The 14,392-nt window shown below is 45.0% G+C and overlaps 1 long non-coding RNA gene across 1 annotated transcript in view; it reads left to right on the top strand.

Moving 5' to 3' along the window:
- Positions 1 to 14,159, top strand: part of LOC138467156 (uncharacterized) — a 48,742-nt gene extending 34,583 nt beyond the window's left edge. The window contains exons 4-6 of the long non-coding RNA XR_011268081.1: positions 7,909 to 7,976; positions 8,857 to 8,900; positions 14,059 to 14,159. This is a non-coding gene — a long non-coding RNA (uncharacterized lncRNA). The remainder of the gene's footprint in view (positions 1 to 7,908; positions 7,977 to 8,856; positions 8,901 to 14,058) is intronic.
- The last annotated feature ends 233 nt before the right edge of the window (positions 14,160 to 14,392 follow it).

Below are 14,392 nucleotides of genomic sequence, written 5' to 3'. Positions count from 1 at the left end.
TTTATTTATTTAAATTTTTGTAACGCGCCGGCTCGCCCAAAGGCCTTCATACTGGGGCTATGTAAATAGTTAGAACATCAAATAAAATATTCTGCAGTGCTTACTGCATTCATGAACTAATTTAACCAGATGCTTTACTCTCCCAATAACAGAGTGACGTCAGCAAATCGTGCATTGTCATGCATTGTCTATCAATTACATATAGTGCAAAGGAGAATGTTTCCAAGCCTGCATTACTGTGTTGACAAAAATGGTTTCAGGCAATGATCATTAAGCAGCTGGAAAAAGGCTCCACTATGACTGAATTTGAGTTAATCTGTATGGCCTTTGTCGAGAGCCTGAGGGTCCCCCGTGATATGGGTTTAAGTGTAGAATTACACAGCCCTGGCTGAATCTTCCTGATCTGTGCTGCTAAGGTCGTGCAGGGTGAGCTGAGGCCAAGCAGCAAGTATAGGTTCCTGTGCAAGACCGCCACAGGCCTTGCAGTGGAAGGGAGGCAGGTTCTCACAGCAGGCATACTTTTCTCTGGGACCTGCCTCCATCCTAAGCACTAATTGTAGGCACCTCCAAGCGATGATCAGATATCTGAGCTTCCCGTCACACATGCTGAAACAGCACCTGCGCCACAGGCAGCAGAAATTCTATCATTTGCATGGGATGGAAACAATTCCAAATAAAGGAGCACCCCCATCTTGGATGTAGCTTCAAGAGCACAAGCGCCTTCATTGCGACACGGGTGTCATTCTATGTTTCTATGCCCATGAGTCGTCTGTAAAATAGATTTGAAAAAAGGCTATTGTGTGCTGCTACACACCATAAGGTAACACAGGCCTTCATGTGCAAATCATGTGTACATTGCTAAAGAAAAAGTGTTAATTTGCATATCTGTCTAGTCACACCCACAAGGACAGTCTAGCACCGAAAGGCTCGGCAATTCTCATCTGAATAGGAGTACCACAAGTAGCCCCTGACACATGCTTCTGCCTTATTGATCAGCATCAGTGAGGTGTGGCTGTGGTGCTCTGCCTCTCTGAGCACAGTGGCCAAGGGGTCCTCATCTAAATGACCCTCAATAATTCTCCTCTGAAAAAGAGTACCAGCAGAAACTGCAAACATGTGTTTCTACCTTGTTGGACATCACCACTGAGCTGTGGCTGTGCTGCTGTGCATCTGCAAGCACAATGATCCAGGGGTTCAAGTTGGGATCACCATTGTTAACTTTTTATTTTTTATTATTTATTTGTTTTGGTTTTAGATGATAAACCTTTACAAAAAAAGAAAAAAAAGAAAAAAAACTCCTTAGTACAAAACAGAAAATGGAAGCCCAAGATAACCAGGGGCGACCTAGCTAAGGCCGGGCGAGGCCATCATTGTGCTTGAATGTCTGGCTCATGACTTTTGAACTTAAAAGTATGGAAAATGTTTCCAAAACCTTTACTATTGTAGCCCTGAGCATAATTTCTTGGCCTGCAATCAGTCTGTCCCAGAACAGGTCACACGTTAAGCTCTCCTCTTTAGCCACAAATCTTCCGAGCAACGATGATCTTGTTTCCCAAGTGCCCTCGCTCTCCATTAGCAAATGTTTGAGGGATTGGTGGCTCAGAGGATCGCAATATTTGCAAAGTTTAATGGCTTTGTCGCCCTGGTTTCTTCTAACCAATACTTCTCCCGAATGGGCAATGTTGAGTCTTAATCTCAAAAAAGTACTTCTTATAGCTCTATCTGGAAATTTTTGGAGGTAACGAGTAAGAGAACCCAGTTTTCTATCCACTTTCAGAAAAAGGTTTGATGGGATAAGGTTTCTTACTCCGTCGATGGTAGTGATCCAGTCTTTTGTTTCCAGAAGCTGTTTTACTTTCTTTGGGTTGCAAATAATGATTTCTGGCGTTGTTTCAAGCCTGATCAGAATGCCTCCTACTTTCTTCTTCAGACCATTGAGTTGCTTTGATTTTGCTTTTTTGAGATGTTCATTTACTTCGAAGTAGAGAGTAGACTGACCAGCTGTTATTATTTCACGATAAAGGGAAAGGAGTTTCCAATCGGCTCGACAACGCAATGAGGTCAGACCCAACTCAAATCTGAGGCTCACTAGTGGAGTACTCATTGGGAGGTTTAGTGATTTTTTCCATAAAAGCCCCTCGACTTTGTCCTAGTTGTAATGCCAGAGCAGAGGCTATGCTTCTAGTCTATACAGAAGTACTGGGACCGCTTTGGCAATGTAGTATTTAACGAGAGGAAAAAGTGAGAATTTGCAGAATTTACCATTCAATTTCTTCATTTGAGAGATGATCTTTGTCATTTTGTCCAGACTAACCGTAGACACTTTGTTCTGAGAAGGGGAACCTAAGATTTCATAACCAAGGTAAGTAAGTTCTTCAACCCGGGGAACTGCTTTTCTGTCCAAAGCCCATTTTCTAGAGCCCAGATTTTTTTGGGATGTTTGAAGATGAGAATCTTGGATTACAAGGGGTTGATTATCAGCCCATTTTGTATAGCATATTCCCCTAATTTGGACAAAAGCCGCTGCAGACCAATCGCCAAACTGTCCAACAGAACTAAATCGTCCGCATCTGCCGTCCAGTGGACTCTCCTCCCATTTAAGCTCGGGCTGGCCATTGAGGAAGGGGCCAAAAAATCTCCAAAGTCTGACAGGAATAAATTGAAGAACAGGGGGGCTCCTAGACAACCTTGCCTCACCCCTTTAAAAACCTGTATTTTATCTGACAGGTAACCAAGATCATCCAATCTCACTCTTATAGTAGTGTTCCCATGCAATTCAATAAGCATTGCTAGTAGAGAATCCCCCAACTATGGAGTTTCCGCCACAGAAGGGATCTATCTACTAGATCAAATGCTTTGGACAGGTCGACCCAAGCACCATAGAGAGGAACACCCTCTTTCTCACTTGAGTTTTCGCTGAGTAGGTTCAGAATGAGCCCATTGAGGCTGGTAGAAAGCCCTTTTGTGAATCCTGTTTGATGTTGAGAGAGAATCTGCTTGGAGTCCACCCAGAGTGTGAGGTCTTTTAGCAACAACAGCATGAGGGCGATTGGGCGATAGTTTGCCGGGCTTAACCGATCGCCCCCCTTGAAAAATGGAATGACCAATTCATTCTTCCATGATGGTGGAAAGACCCTGTTTTGCAAGATTTCCTTAAAGAGACGGTTTAGTAGCTTGGCCCACATTTTTGGGTTATCTTTAAGGACCTGATAGGTGAGTCCATTGGGACCTGCCGCTTTCGATGTAGAGGACGATAGTATAAGCTCCACAATATCCTGTTCCTCGAATGTGAGGGACCAGTGAGTATCTGATGGCAAAATAAAGTCAATGGACCCCGTTTGTTTAAAGTTGTTTGACAAATGTGCCACCCAGTCTTGCTCTGGGACCAGATTGCAAAGAGAACTGTTCTGACCACTCTCTAATTGGTTCAACGCCGCCCAGAAGTTTCCGCAATTATTTGCATTGAGTAGATAAAGCATTCTCTCTCCGTCTTCCTGTATGTTCTGATGTTTATGGTTTTTTGACCAGTTTCTACGATCTTCTTTACGTATAGTTGGATCATTCTGCCCATTTCTTATGCAACACAACGTTTGTCGCAGGATTCTCTTTTTCTTTTGCGTTTCTTCATCAAAAAGGTGAAGATGTTCTTGCTTGCCTGCAACCTTTAATTCGCTTGGCGGGCAGATAGACCAAATGAAATTCCCGAATTTCTCTGGAGGGAATTCGTCATGCCATAATGAGGGAGGAATTTCTTTGAGAAGTTTATTCAGTGCTTTCCCACCCTTTTTATACTTTACTACTCTCAGTTTTCCTTTACGACCTTCAATTTCCTGTCTGAGGCTGCCTTTTGAACCCGACTGCTGCTGGCCCTTTAACTGCTCAAGACTACCTTAAAAACGTGTCCTTGGCATGTAGCGCTGGCTCGAGTGCAGAGAGTGTGCAGTCATGCTGCAGTCTGGGTGCGGGAAGTGAGGACATGGTCCCAGTACAGCTGCCGAGAATGAGGGAGAACATTTTGCTTGCTTGGCAAAAGCATGCTCCCCAGAAAACCGAGTTCCTGCAATGCACGTTGCTTGGAGACTATTGGAAATTAAGTTGAGTTCTGGCATTCGTCTGAGAACAGTTTTGGTAAGACCATGGTAACGCTGTGTGAAACGTGCAATGCAACATCGAGTAGCATGTCATTGGAGACTATGTCACTGTGGCCGCCATCATACACGCTAGCACACACTCTGCCGAACATATTGACATTGATATTGACAATGTTTTGGTTCGGATGGTATGGGTACCGGTATCATTGAACGACTTGAGCCCGTATGTGTGACTGCTGATATGGGGCACAGTAGCATGGTGGCCAATGGGCCAGCTACTGTGCAGGGAGAGGCGACCGGAGCAATGCCTGTCGTACAGGTGGAGCTTCAAAGAGGGGCTAAGAACTGGGAATCGACCGACTTGAGGATGGACATTTCATGTGGTCGCTCTTACACCATGCAGATTTAACGCAAATAATTATCCATACACATTTCTTCCCATACTGCAGGCCAATCTTGCTGATACCGTTGCACCCATCATGCCGAATAACGTGTATTCGGCCTCCGTGAGCAAGCCAAAGTATTTCTCAGTCTTCAATATCACGGACTCAAAACAAAAACATGCTCCAATCTCGAAAGATATAGCAGAGTCTTTTTTCATACAAAGATTCTTTTATAAAGAACCAAATTTAAAAGATGTGAGTCAGCCCCATTAAAACAACAAGCTGTGGCAGGGGAACAACGGGTGCATTAGAAGTCAGGGGTGAGATAGTGTGGGCAACGTATTATTAGAAAGTATGGAACAGTTAGATCCACCCATCTCTTTTGAGACTACAGAATCGGTGAGTATATTACCTCGGCTAGAAAGTACAACTGTTAAATCCTCTACTGAAAATGCTACAACAAACCCTTTGCTAGGGTGTTGTACAGCTGGCACTAAAGAACAAGTAAAAACGGCAGAGCTAACCCAAGAATCGACTAGGAGTGAATTGCCCAACTGACCGTTGGCAGCCTCTTTGATAGGTGAAATTGCAAGGATTTCTGAGATTATGGACACGGACTCACTCAAGAATGACATCTCCTTGACTGATGTGGAGATAATGCCTAAGGCAAATATCTAGCTGCCCTCCATCAAAATGCATTGACAAAGAAAGAAGGAGAACCTTAGATACCTGCTCAAGCTCAGAGGCTTCAGAATGCCAATCACCTACTAGCATAAGTATAAATTCAAGAACAAGGCAATCAAGGCAGACATCGGAATACCCAGTGAAGGACATAATAAGTGGGGGAATTGATTGAAGAACGATGTCAGCTTTAACTAACACTTTAGCTAAGCTCTATGAATCCTTAAACGAGAATCTCAAAGATCACTCCACTTTATTGGCTATGCTACATTCCAAGTTGATCTTTATTGAAGGGTTTGTTTATGCGGTCCAAGGAACCTTGGATAAAAATTCTAAGCAGACTTTGCACATGTGTCAAGGAATGCTTGACTCACTAATTAACAAACGTATTGACAGGAAAGAACCGAGACTATGCTCTGAGGGCGGGACTCCTTAGTAAACATGCTCCAATCAAAACAGCGACAGATCGAGAAATCGAAATTGAGCAAGTCAAAGCTGGTGTGAACGTTCGAGGTCAAGCAGCAGCTATTACAAGAACTGCAGCAAAATCAATAGTCAAAAATGAGGAAACAAATGAGGAGCTAGTTAATCAAGACATTCATACCTAGCAGGAACTTCCTTTTTGTGATCTATTGGGGCAGGAAATTAAGCATGAAACCATAAACATTTCAGATAATGATACATCTTTAACAAGGGAATATTCAATCTTCTCGAGAAAAATTGAAAAGAAAGCAAGGTTTGAAACAGCTCCAACAGCAAGGTATAGACAATTCTAAAAACGTTGGCTCCGCAAAAATAAATTAAAATCAAACGACTCTAGGAAATTCTTAAGGAACCTGGTCATACCCATAAGACCTAAATCTTTACCAAAGAACATAGTGAAATCTGCAAAACCAGTCCAGGACAGGCAGTTTTAATAGTAGAGTTTTGGACAAGTCAAAGGATTCCCAGACAGTTCAAATGAATGAATTAATGAACTTGTCAACATACTCAATAGACACTGAAACAGACACTGCTGAACAAGAGGTAGAACCACGTAAAATATTGGAAGAAGCAGGAAGGTCAGACTGTTTAGACCATGCCGGTGGAAATCTTACAAAATGAAACATAATAGAAGCGAGAACATCCAGCTCCACCCAGGGCTTCCAAGCATTGGAAGAAAGGCAATTGGCCTCGACTAAGAAGTCGAGTGGGGTACAAAGTGATCTAACTGAACCAGCCTGTGTGACAGCCCTATCAATCGAGTGACAAATGTGTGCAAACAACATGATTAGCACACATGGGCAATGTATTTGGTTGGAAAGGCTTGTGGATTCAGACGACGCCTTGATATTGAACGTATTGAGACTCTTCCACCATATACCCAAACTAAGATCAATCTGCTCCAAGGATATTGAAACAGTAGACTTATTGAGCGAGATACATCTAGACAGAGTATTGCTTCATCTGTGCTCCAACTTGGTTAAAAAAATGATTCTGGAAGAGGCGTCAACCTTACCTCCCTTGGGATTTTACCTAAGGGAGGTATTCCTTAAAGTCACCAGTGTCCTAAATAGATTGGCGGTTAATAAAATACCTAGTCATAAGATTGTCTCATTTATGAATATCACTAACACAGAAGGTCCGACGACAATCCTAACAAAAGAGGATCGGATGCCTTCTAACATTAAGAGCAATGTTACATCAAATGCAAGACCGCCCTTTAAAATTACAGTCGGTGTGAATGAGGGCTCAATAAGAAAACTGGTGAACCAAACAGACGTCCGACAAAGGTTAGCCAGTGAAGAGTCATGGGCAAGGCTGGCGCAGGCCTTAGTGTTTAAGAAAATAAATGATTAACCAGTGGTCCAAGGAGAACTGGAGGATTTAGCCTTGGCCTTGTGGAATACAAGAGGTTTCAAACATTATTTGTGAGGTGAGAATTTAATATTCAGTCTTATGACATAATACATTTTCAGGAGACATGGCTATGTGTGGTTCCAGTTCTTGATGGCTACTTGAACTGGCTCAATCCAGCTATAAAGTGCCTGAAGGAAATATCTTCCTCAGGCTTATTGATAGCATTGAAAAGTGGATTGAGATTGGACGTCCTGTTGGCTCATTATCCAAACCCCTACACCCAGGAATTGGTGCTTCGGTGGAACACTGCCGATCCCAAAGAGGTTGCACACTTTATAATCTACAACCTATATTGGAACCCAGTGGCAATAAAAGATCAAGCTTTTGTGGACACAATCATTGATGCATTGGACAAATGTGGCAAATTGGTGTGTTACAAAATTTGCAGCTCTTCAACAGGAGTGGCTGAAGATTATTGGCCAATGGATTGGCCAGTGAATCTCATTGGCTTCAGACTTCAAGTTCTGTCTTCTAAGTGGTGGAGCTATTTGCCTCCCTTCCATGCAATTGGACATTTCATAAAAGCTAGTCTACTGAAATACACTACATACACACATGCGCCTCCTGAAAATCACACTTTTGAAGGCCCCCCTGTTCCACCCTCCAGCTCCCTTTTCAGCACGGTTAAGGTTAACTATGTAAAGCTACCGTGAAGGGTATGTCAGTAATACATGCTATGTTGTAAGGACTGCTCCCACTGTCACCATCTTATGTGTGCCTTCATGCCACAAGGTTTGCAGTGCTGCGTTCCTCCCAGAAGCTAGTTTTCAGCTCAATAACTAGCCCAAATAAAATACACTACTTGTCGTGTCCGTCCAACTTTGTTTATAACGCATCCCCGCCTTTTCTTCCAGGCTGGCTTTGGAGCAAATTCCACAGGCTTGTCTAACCTAAGGACGGAGTGGAGGGGACTATCCTGGAGGTAAATATCTGCTGGTCTGATTCATGGTCATTAAGAGAGTAGGGACTGCCAAAGATGCGAAGACCCCTTGCCTTATGATCTGAATATATGCAAATTAACTCCAGCACGCCACAGTACACGTCTATTAATAAAAATGGTTGAAAATGTTACTTTCTGCATGATACATTAACATGCCTGTTCAGCAAAACCTCTTGTAACCACTCCTCTTATTCTAGGGATGCAGCTGTGGGTTACAACAGTGCATTAGAACAAATTTCCTTTTCTCGAGACAATCAAAAAGGGTGCCATACTCAAACCACAATTAGAAGACTGCATTCCATGCTTCTCTTTTGTTCTTCCCACTGTTTCCAGCTTTTTAGCCAATCAGCAGTCTTGAAATACAGGCTCTAACTGCATGTAAAAGCCTAGGTTTGGGAGGCTATAACTGCATGCACATTTCCTTTTGTAATGTGTACACACTGGGCACTGGCAATAAGACATGGACGAGCTTCGGCTCGCGAAGCTTCAGGCAAGGCTCCCTTACCGGCTGCACAAGCTGAAAGAGCATAGCAGCCCTTACAATCAGGCTCTATTTTGATCACTAAGTTTGGTTGGGGTACCCTATCACACAGTTGAGCCCTCTGCTGCAGGCTCTAATGCTTCAATAATAGACTCATCCTGAGGATTAACAGGCTGCATAGTGGTGGGTCTTTCTTGAAAAAGGCCTGTAGATCTGTTTGGGAAGGGGGGGATCATGTACCTGAACTATTCCACTCCCCTGCCCTTGCCTGCCAGCACAATAAAATGTAAACCTTCTGAACCCATCAGTGAGGGTTGATTGTAGATTTGTGTGCTAATGATCCACCTTTTGCTGAAAATGTCACATCTTTCGCTCTTGCAGCTCCGGTGGCGATGGGACTTTGGAGAAACATACCACTTTGCCTAGTAAGTATTGTGAAGACTTACAAAGACATTCGAAGGGAGCCAGCAACATTGCATCATTCGGCCACTAAAATGATTGTAAAAAAAAACAATGGGACTCATTATAAGCTCACCGGAACCCCTGTTTCCGGACCGGAAAACGACAAGTTTGCCTGCCAGATCTGCTGTGCCCGACAAGTCTCACCCTGCCGGGCGCAGCGGCGACAGGGAGTCAGACTTGTCACATCATAGGACTCTATGGGAATGGCGATTAACAACATTACCAGTGACTGACTTCCGGGCCGCAGGGTTACCGCCGGACTCGGAATGAGGCCCAATGTTTTTGGTTAAATGGCCAAAATGGTAATGCTCATAAACATAAGATGAGGTTAAAGGCATGCATATTGCTGGCGTCTTTTGAAAAGCATCCTCTTTTCTAAGTCAGTACTTACACCCGGATAGAGGGCCAGCATCATCTGCATGTGTTGCGTAAGGCAATGAAAGATGAAGGTTCATGTAAAAAGCATTGGCAAAGCCAGTAATAATATGTTTAAGGGAACAGGTAAAAGGAAACCCAGGGGCACTGTCACGCCCATGGGGCAAAGCCCACTGTAGGATGAATCAGAGAATGCGGGGCCACAGTGAAGCAGCACATGAGCGAAGTACCTGCCCGGGGAAATGACTTGGGAGTGGGAGTGCAGGGGTGGGGGGACCACAGTTAAGAAGAGGCACTATCAAGTGATCACAAGCTACTGTCACCAAGAGAACGGAATTTAGGGTATTTAAACACACGAAGGTTGCACATCTCGATGGAATAAAGGAATAGCAAAGCCTTTGGGAAACAAGGAGGTAAATACTTCCTCTCACCAGTATCCCAGCCATGGTCCTATCCCAGACACAGAGACAGTAAGAATCACAAGAACAGCTTGGGTAGAACTCCTAGTGGCCCTGGGTTTTACAGAACAAAAGAAGGGAGCTTTCTGAAAGAAAAAAAAAAAGTTTCAAGGTGCATCAAAGGTCCATGCCCTTCTTCTAGAAAGCAAGGTTCCAAAGTCCAACAAAGTCACTCACGCCCATCGGGCCCTGTAGGGTCCCAGTGCCCTTTTTCATGAATGGTGGGGTCTGGTCTTCCAAGGCCCTGGTTGTTGTCCAGTGTCTGTGTCCTTGCTTGTTCCTGAGATGGTAGGTGGCTTCCAGTGGTTGTTGGGCACCTTGTCGTAGTTCCCCATCCTGCCTTCGTGGGTCTCCTAAGATTGGCGTCACTGCCTGGAACAACACATGGAACTGGCAGTTGTGAAGTTCTCTCTCCTCCTCGGTTAACCCCTTAAAGTGCCTGGAAACGACTACAAAGCAGGAGACATTAGTTTTATGCTAAATAAGAAAAGAGTACCAATAGAATAGTGACTAACTCATGACTCCCTATAAGAATTTTAGGGAAGAGTATTTTACTGCCTCTTTAAGCTGCTTGGAAGTGAAAACATTACTTAGTTGCAAGTAAAAATATATTTTAACTTGCAAAAATAAGCATTTTTCTTGTATTCGAAACCTTCCTTGTAGCTAGCAATTCCCATACATAAAGGCAATGGTGTTAAAATTTATAGGCCGCCTTCACACCAGGCAGCACCATATCTTTAAGGAAGCTGCTCCCCATATCACTGATCTCAACACGTCACCTGACCACTGTGCGCCGCATAAAGGGTGAAACATATGCATACATGTTACTCTCAGTTTTACTCAGTTGGGAGTGCTGGCCTGATTTTATGGAGGGAAATAGGCATGTAGCCCACATTTCTGGAGCCCTGACAGCAGTACAGACTCCAGCACTGGCATGTGGCAAATGGTGGAAAACCAGTTCAGTTGCAGATTCATTTGATAATGAGTCTTATCCTGCCCCTTAAATTGGTGTTATAGGCACAGGCTTTGCTTTGTTGTTAGGGTGACCCTAAAATTTCATGTCATCATGTTCCAAGTCCCGGATCTTCATGATAAAATATCAGTGGCATTGGTCCGGTCAGTTCTATTGAGGTTAATTAAAACTACAACTCCCAGGATGCATAGCTTTCTTAAAAAAACACTCTAGACAACTGGTGCCCCAATTGGCTGAATTCATCCAGTGAACCTATGAATGGTGCTAGGTAATTGCTCTTGCATTAGTTATGCATTTAAAAACATTTGTATTGTGCTTATTGGTTATATACAAACCTTTTACACATATTTAATACAATACATATACAATACAATAAGTACAAAAATAATAAAAGATAGTAGAAAATGCATTAGCTAAGATTGATATGATATGAAATGATATGATATGATATGGCATTTGTAACTCGCCTATACACAAGTGTTTCAAGGCGCGACGAGGCGGGGGGGGGAACAAAGGGAGACAGACAACGATCCTACTAGGCCAGGTGTCATTCAGACCGCGCAAGTGCAAGGGTAGGAGAACTGGGAAAAGTGCAAGGGGAAGGGGAGAGGCGAAGTGCAGTACATGGTTAGTAGAATACAAGATAATTAATAGGGCCAGCTGGTGGCAAGTGCAAGGAAAGTTCAATACGTGGTTAGTAGAATACAAGATAAATAATAGGGCCAGCTGGTGGCAAGTGCAAGGTAAGTGCCGGGAGAAGGGGCTGTGGGATACAGAGACAGTCCCGTAGTGCAGGTAGGCAGTGCAGGGAAGAGAGGCTTGGCCAAGGACTGAGATCGGTGAGTGGCCCAGTAGCAGATTCGGTGCAGCTTCAGTGATTTTAGCAGGGAAGAGAGGGAGAGAAAGCGGAGGCAAAGAGGAAGGTTTTGAGGTGCTTCCGGAACCGGAGATGGTTCTCCTCAAGTTTCAGGGAGGCAGGAAGGCTGTTCCAGATGGAGGCCCGTGCTGCGGAGAGAGATCTACCCCCAGCTCGTTGCTTGGAGAAGCGGCTGACCCTGAGATAGTTGGAGGTGGATGAGCGAAGAGCTCGAGAAGGAAGATATTTAGGAAGAGAGAGTTGAAGGTATTTTGGCCCAAGGCCCCAGAAGGCCTTGTGGACAATGCAGAGGGTTTTGAACTTAATCCTCGCAGCCACTGGGAGCCAGTGTAGAGATTTCAGTCCTGGAGAGATACGGTCCTTGGGCTTGAGGCCAAGGACAAGTCTCGCAGTCCTGTTCTGGATGAGTTGCAAAGGGCGGAGAGTAGAGGCAGGAAGATTTAGATAGAGGCTGTTACAGTAGTCCAGCTTCGAGAGAACCAGGGCTCTGGAGACAGTGAGCTTCTGGGGGAAGGAGAGGAAAGGAAGAATACCTCTAAGGAGGTGAAGCTGGTAGTGTGACTTCTTAGAGACGTCAGATATGTGAGGAGAGAAAGAGAGTGTGGAGTCGAAGATGACCCCAAGGTGTTTTGCCTTGCAGGTAGGAGCAGGAAGAGGACCAAGGGAGGCCGGCCAGAGAGCTGCAGGGAATGAGGGAGTGGGTGTGCCGATAAGTAGAATCTCAGTCTTACTGACATTAAGGCAGAGGTCGTTGGCGGCACACCATTCCTGGATAGCAGAGAGACAGTCAGAGATGAGGGAATGGGAAGAGGAGGCCGAGGGTAGCCTGAAAATGAGCTGGGTATCATCCGCATAGCACTGAAAGTTGGGACAGAGAGCGGCGATGCAGTGAGCAAGAAGTGCCAGATACTGGTTGAACAGCCAGGGGGAGAGGTTAGAACCCTGGGGGACACCACAGGTAGAGAAAAAGATGTCAGAGAGGAAGGAACCCAGTTGGACCTGGGAGGGTCGATTGGAGAGGAAGGAGGTCAGCCACGCCAGAGCCTGACCAGTGATACCCAGGTTATCACGGAGGCGGTTGAGCAGGATGGTGTGGTTGACAGTGTCAAAGGCAGAAGAGAGGTCGAGAAAAATGAGAACACAGGGGTGTTAGAGTCAAGGTTAGAGAGCAGGTCCTCATGGATGTTCAGGAGAGCAGTTTCCGTGCTTCTGGCAGCTCTGAAGCCAGACTGATGGTCATGAAGACTACCAACAGATTCAGCATGGAGATTAAGCTGGGAGATGGCCAGTTTCTCCAGGAGCTTGCCCAGGAAGGGAGTGATAGAGATTGGGTGATAGTTAGCTGGGCAGGAGGGGTCGGAAGAGGGTTTCTTAAGAAGGGGGTGCACAAGGGAGTGCTTGAGGGGGGAAGGGAAGACTCCCGAGGCGAAGGAGTGATTGCAGAAGTCAGCCAGGGCAGGAGCCAGGGAGTCAATGTGGTCCTTGATAGTTTTGGAGGAACAGGGGTGGACCTGTTTTGACGAGACTTACATAGATTGGACTTGTCTCGAAACCTTGTCAGCAGAAAAAAGGGGAAAGGCAGAGAAGGAGGGAGGAGAGGTGGCTGCAGAAGGGCCAGAGGGAGAGCAGGGAATAGAGTGGGGAGGTGATAAGAGGAGAGTGAGGACAGGATGTCCTGAGTTTTTGAAATGAAGTGAGAGGCCAGAGCCGTGCAGAGGGCCTGAGAGGGGACAGGAGAGGTGGAGACTGCAGCAGGGTTGGCCAGCTCCTTGCAGATTTTAAAGAGTTCGGCCGAATTGTTAGATGCAACAGAGATGCGAGCTTAGATAAGGGCTCTCTTCTTAGTGAGAACGAAGAGCCGGTGGCAGGCCAGTTTGTCAGAGGATGAACATGAAGCACGCCATTTCCTCTCTGCCACCCTGCACTTGCGTTTAAGGGTGACGAGATCTGAGTCATACCAGGAGTTACATTTGGCTTTGGGCTTCAGGCGGATCCTCATGACAGGAGCAAGGATATCAAGGGTATCAGATATAGCAGAGTGGAGAGTGGAGAGGGCTGTGTCAGGGTGAGAGTCAGCCGAAGGGGGAGGAGGGGGCGAGAAGGTGGTAGCGAAAGCCTCAACTGACACGCGCTTCATGGGTCGGATGACCGCGAAGGTGGGTGGCAGTGATGAGGGTGGCTTTGCCTGTGGGGAAGGGAGAGTGAGGTGGGAGGATAGGAGAAAGTGAAATTACTAAAAGGTTCACATCATAGCCTTCACATTTCCAGATTAGTTCTGCATTTACAAGTTTGGCGAAGGTTGGCTGTTTTTATTGCACCATGAAATTTGATTGACTGATCGTGGAGCCCATCCGAACTTCCCAAGCATTTAAATGCAGGTACTCATTTACACAAACTGACTGCAATTCTGAAAATGGTCTCCTTCTTTCTTTTTCAAGACATATTGAAACTCTTCAATCCAGGACTCTATGGCTTTTCCAAGGGCACAGGAAAACAGAACACCAACTTTAATGTTGCAGTGAGTGGCGCCAAAGCAGGGTAAGTCATTGACCAATAAGAAAGAGCTTGAAACAACCGAATCCATAATCAAATCAGAATCCAGACACAAGACACATCATCTACAGTTCTTAAGAAAGGCGTATTTGATTGTTTAAGGTTTTCTTTGCTTTTGTGAACTCCATAGAGCATAAAGGATCCATGCATATCCCATTAACCAATTTGCAAACATGGCAACAAAATAAGTGACTTTCTTCTATGGCTGCTGATTAGGTA

This window comes from Ambystoma mexicanum, chromosome 4q (genome assembly GCF_040938575.1).
Source record: "Ambystoma mexicanum isolate Mex_15411 chromosome 4q, UKY_AmexF1_1, whole genome shotgun sequence".
In the NCBI taxonomy this organism is placed as follows: Eukaryota; Metazoa; Chordata; class Amphibia; order Caudata; family Ambystomatidae; genus Ambystoma; species Ambystoma mexicanum.
Note: the sequence above shows the minus strand (reverse complement) of the source record. Positions and strands in the feature narration are given on the sequence as shown.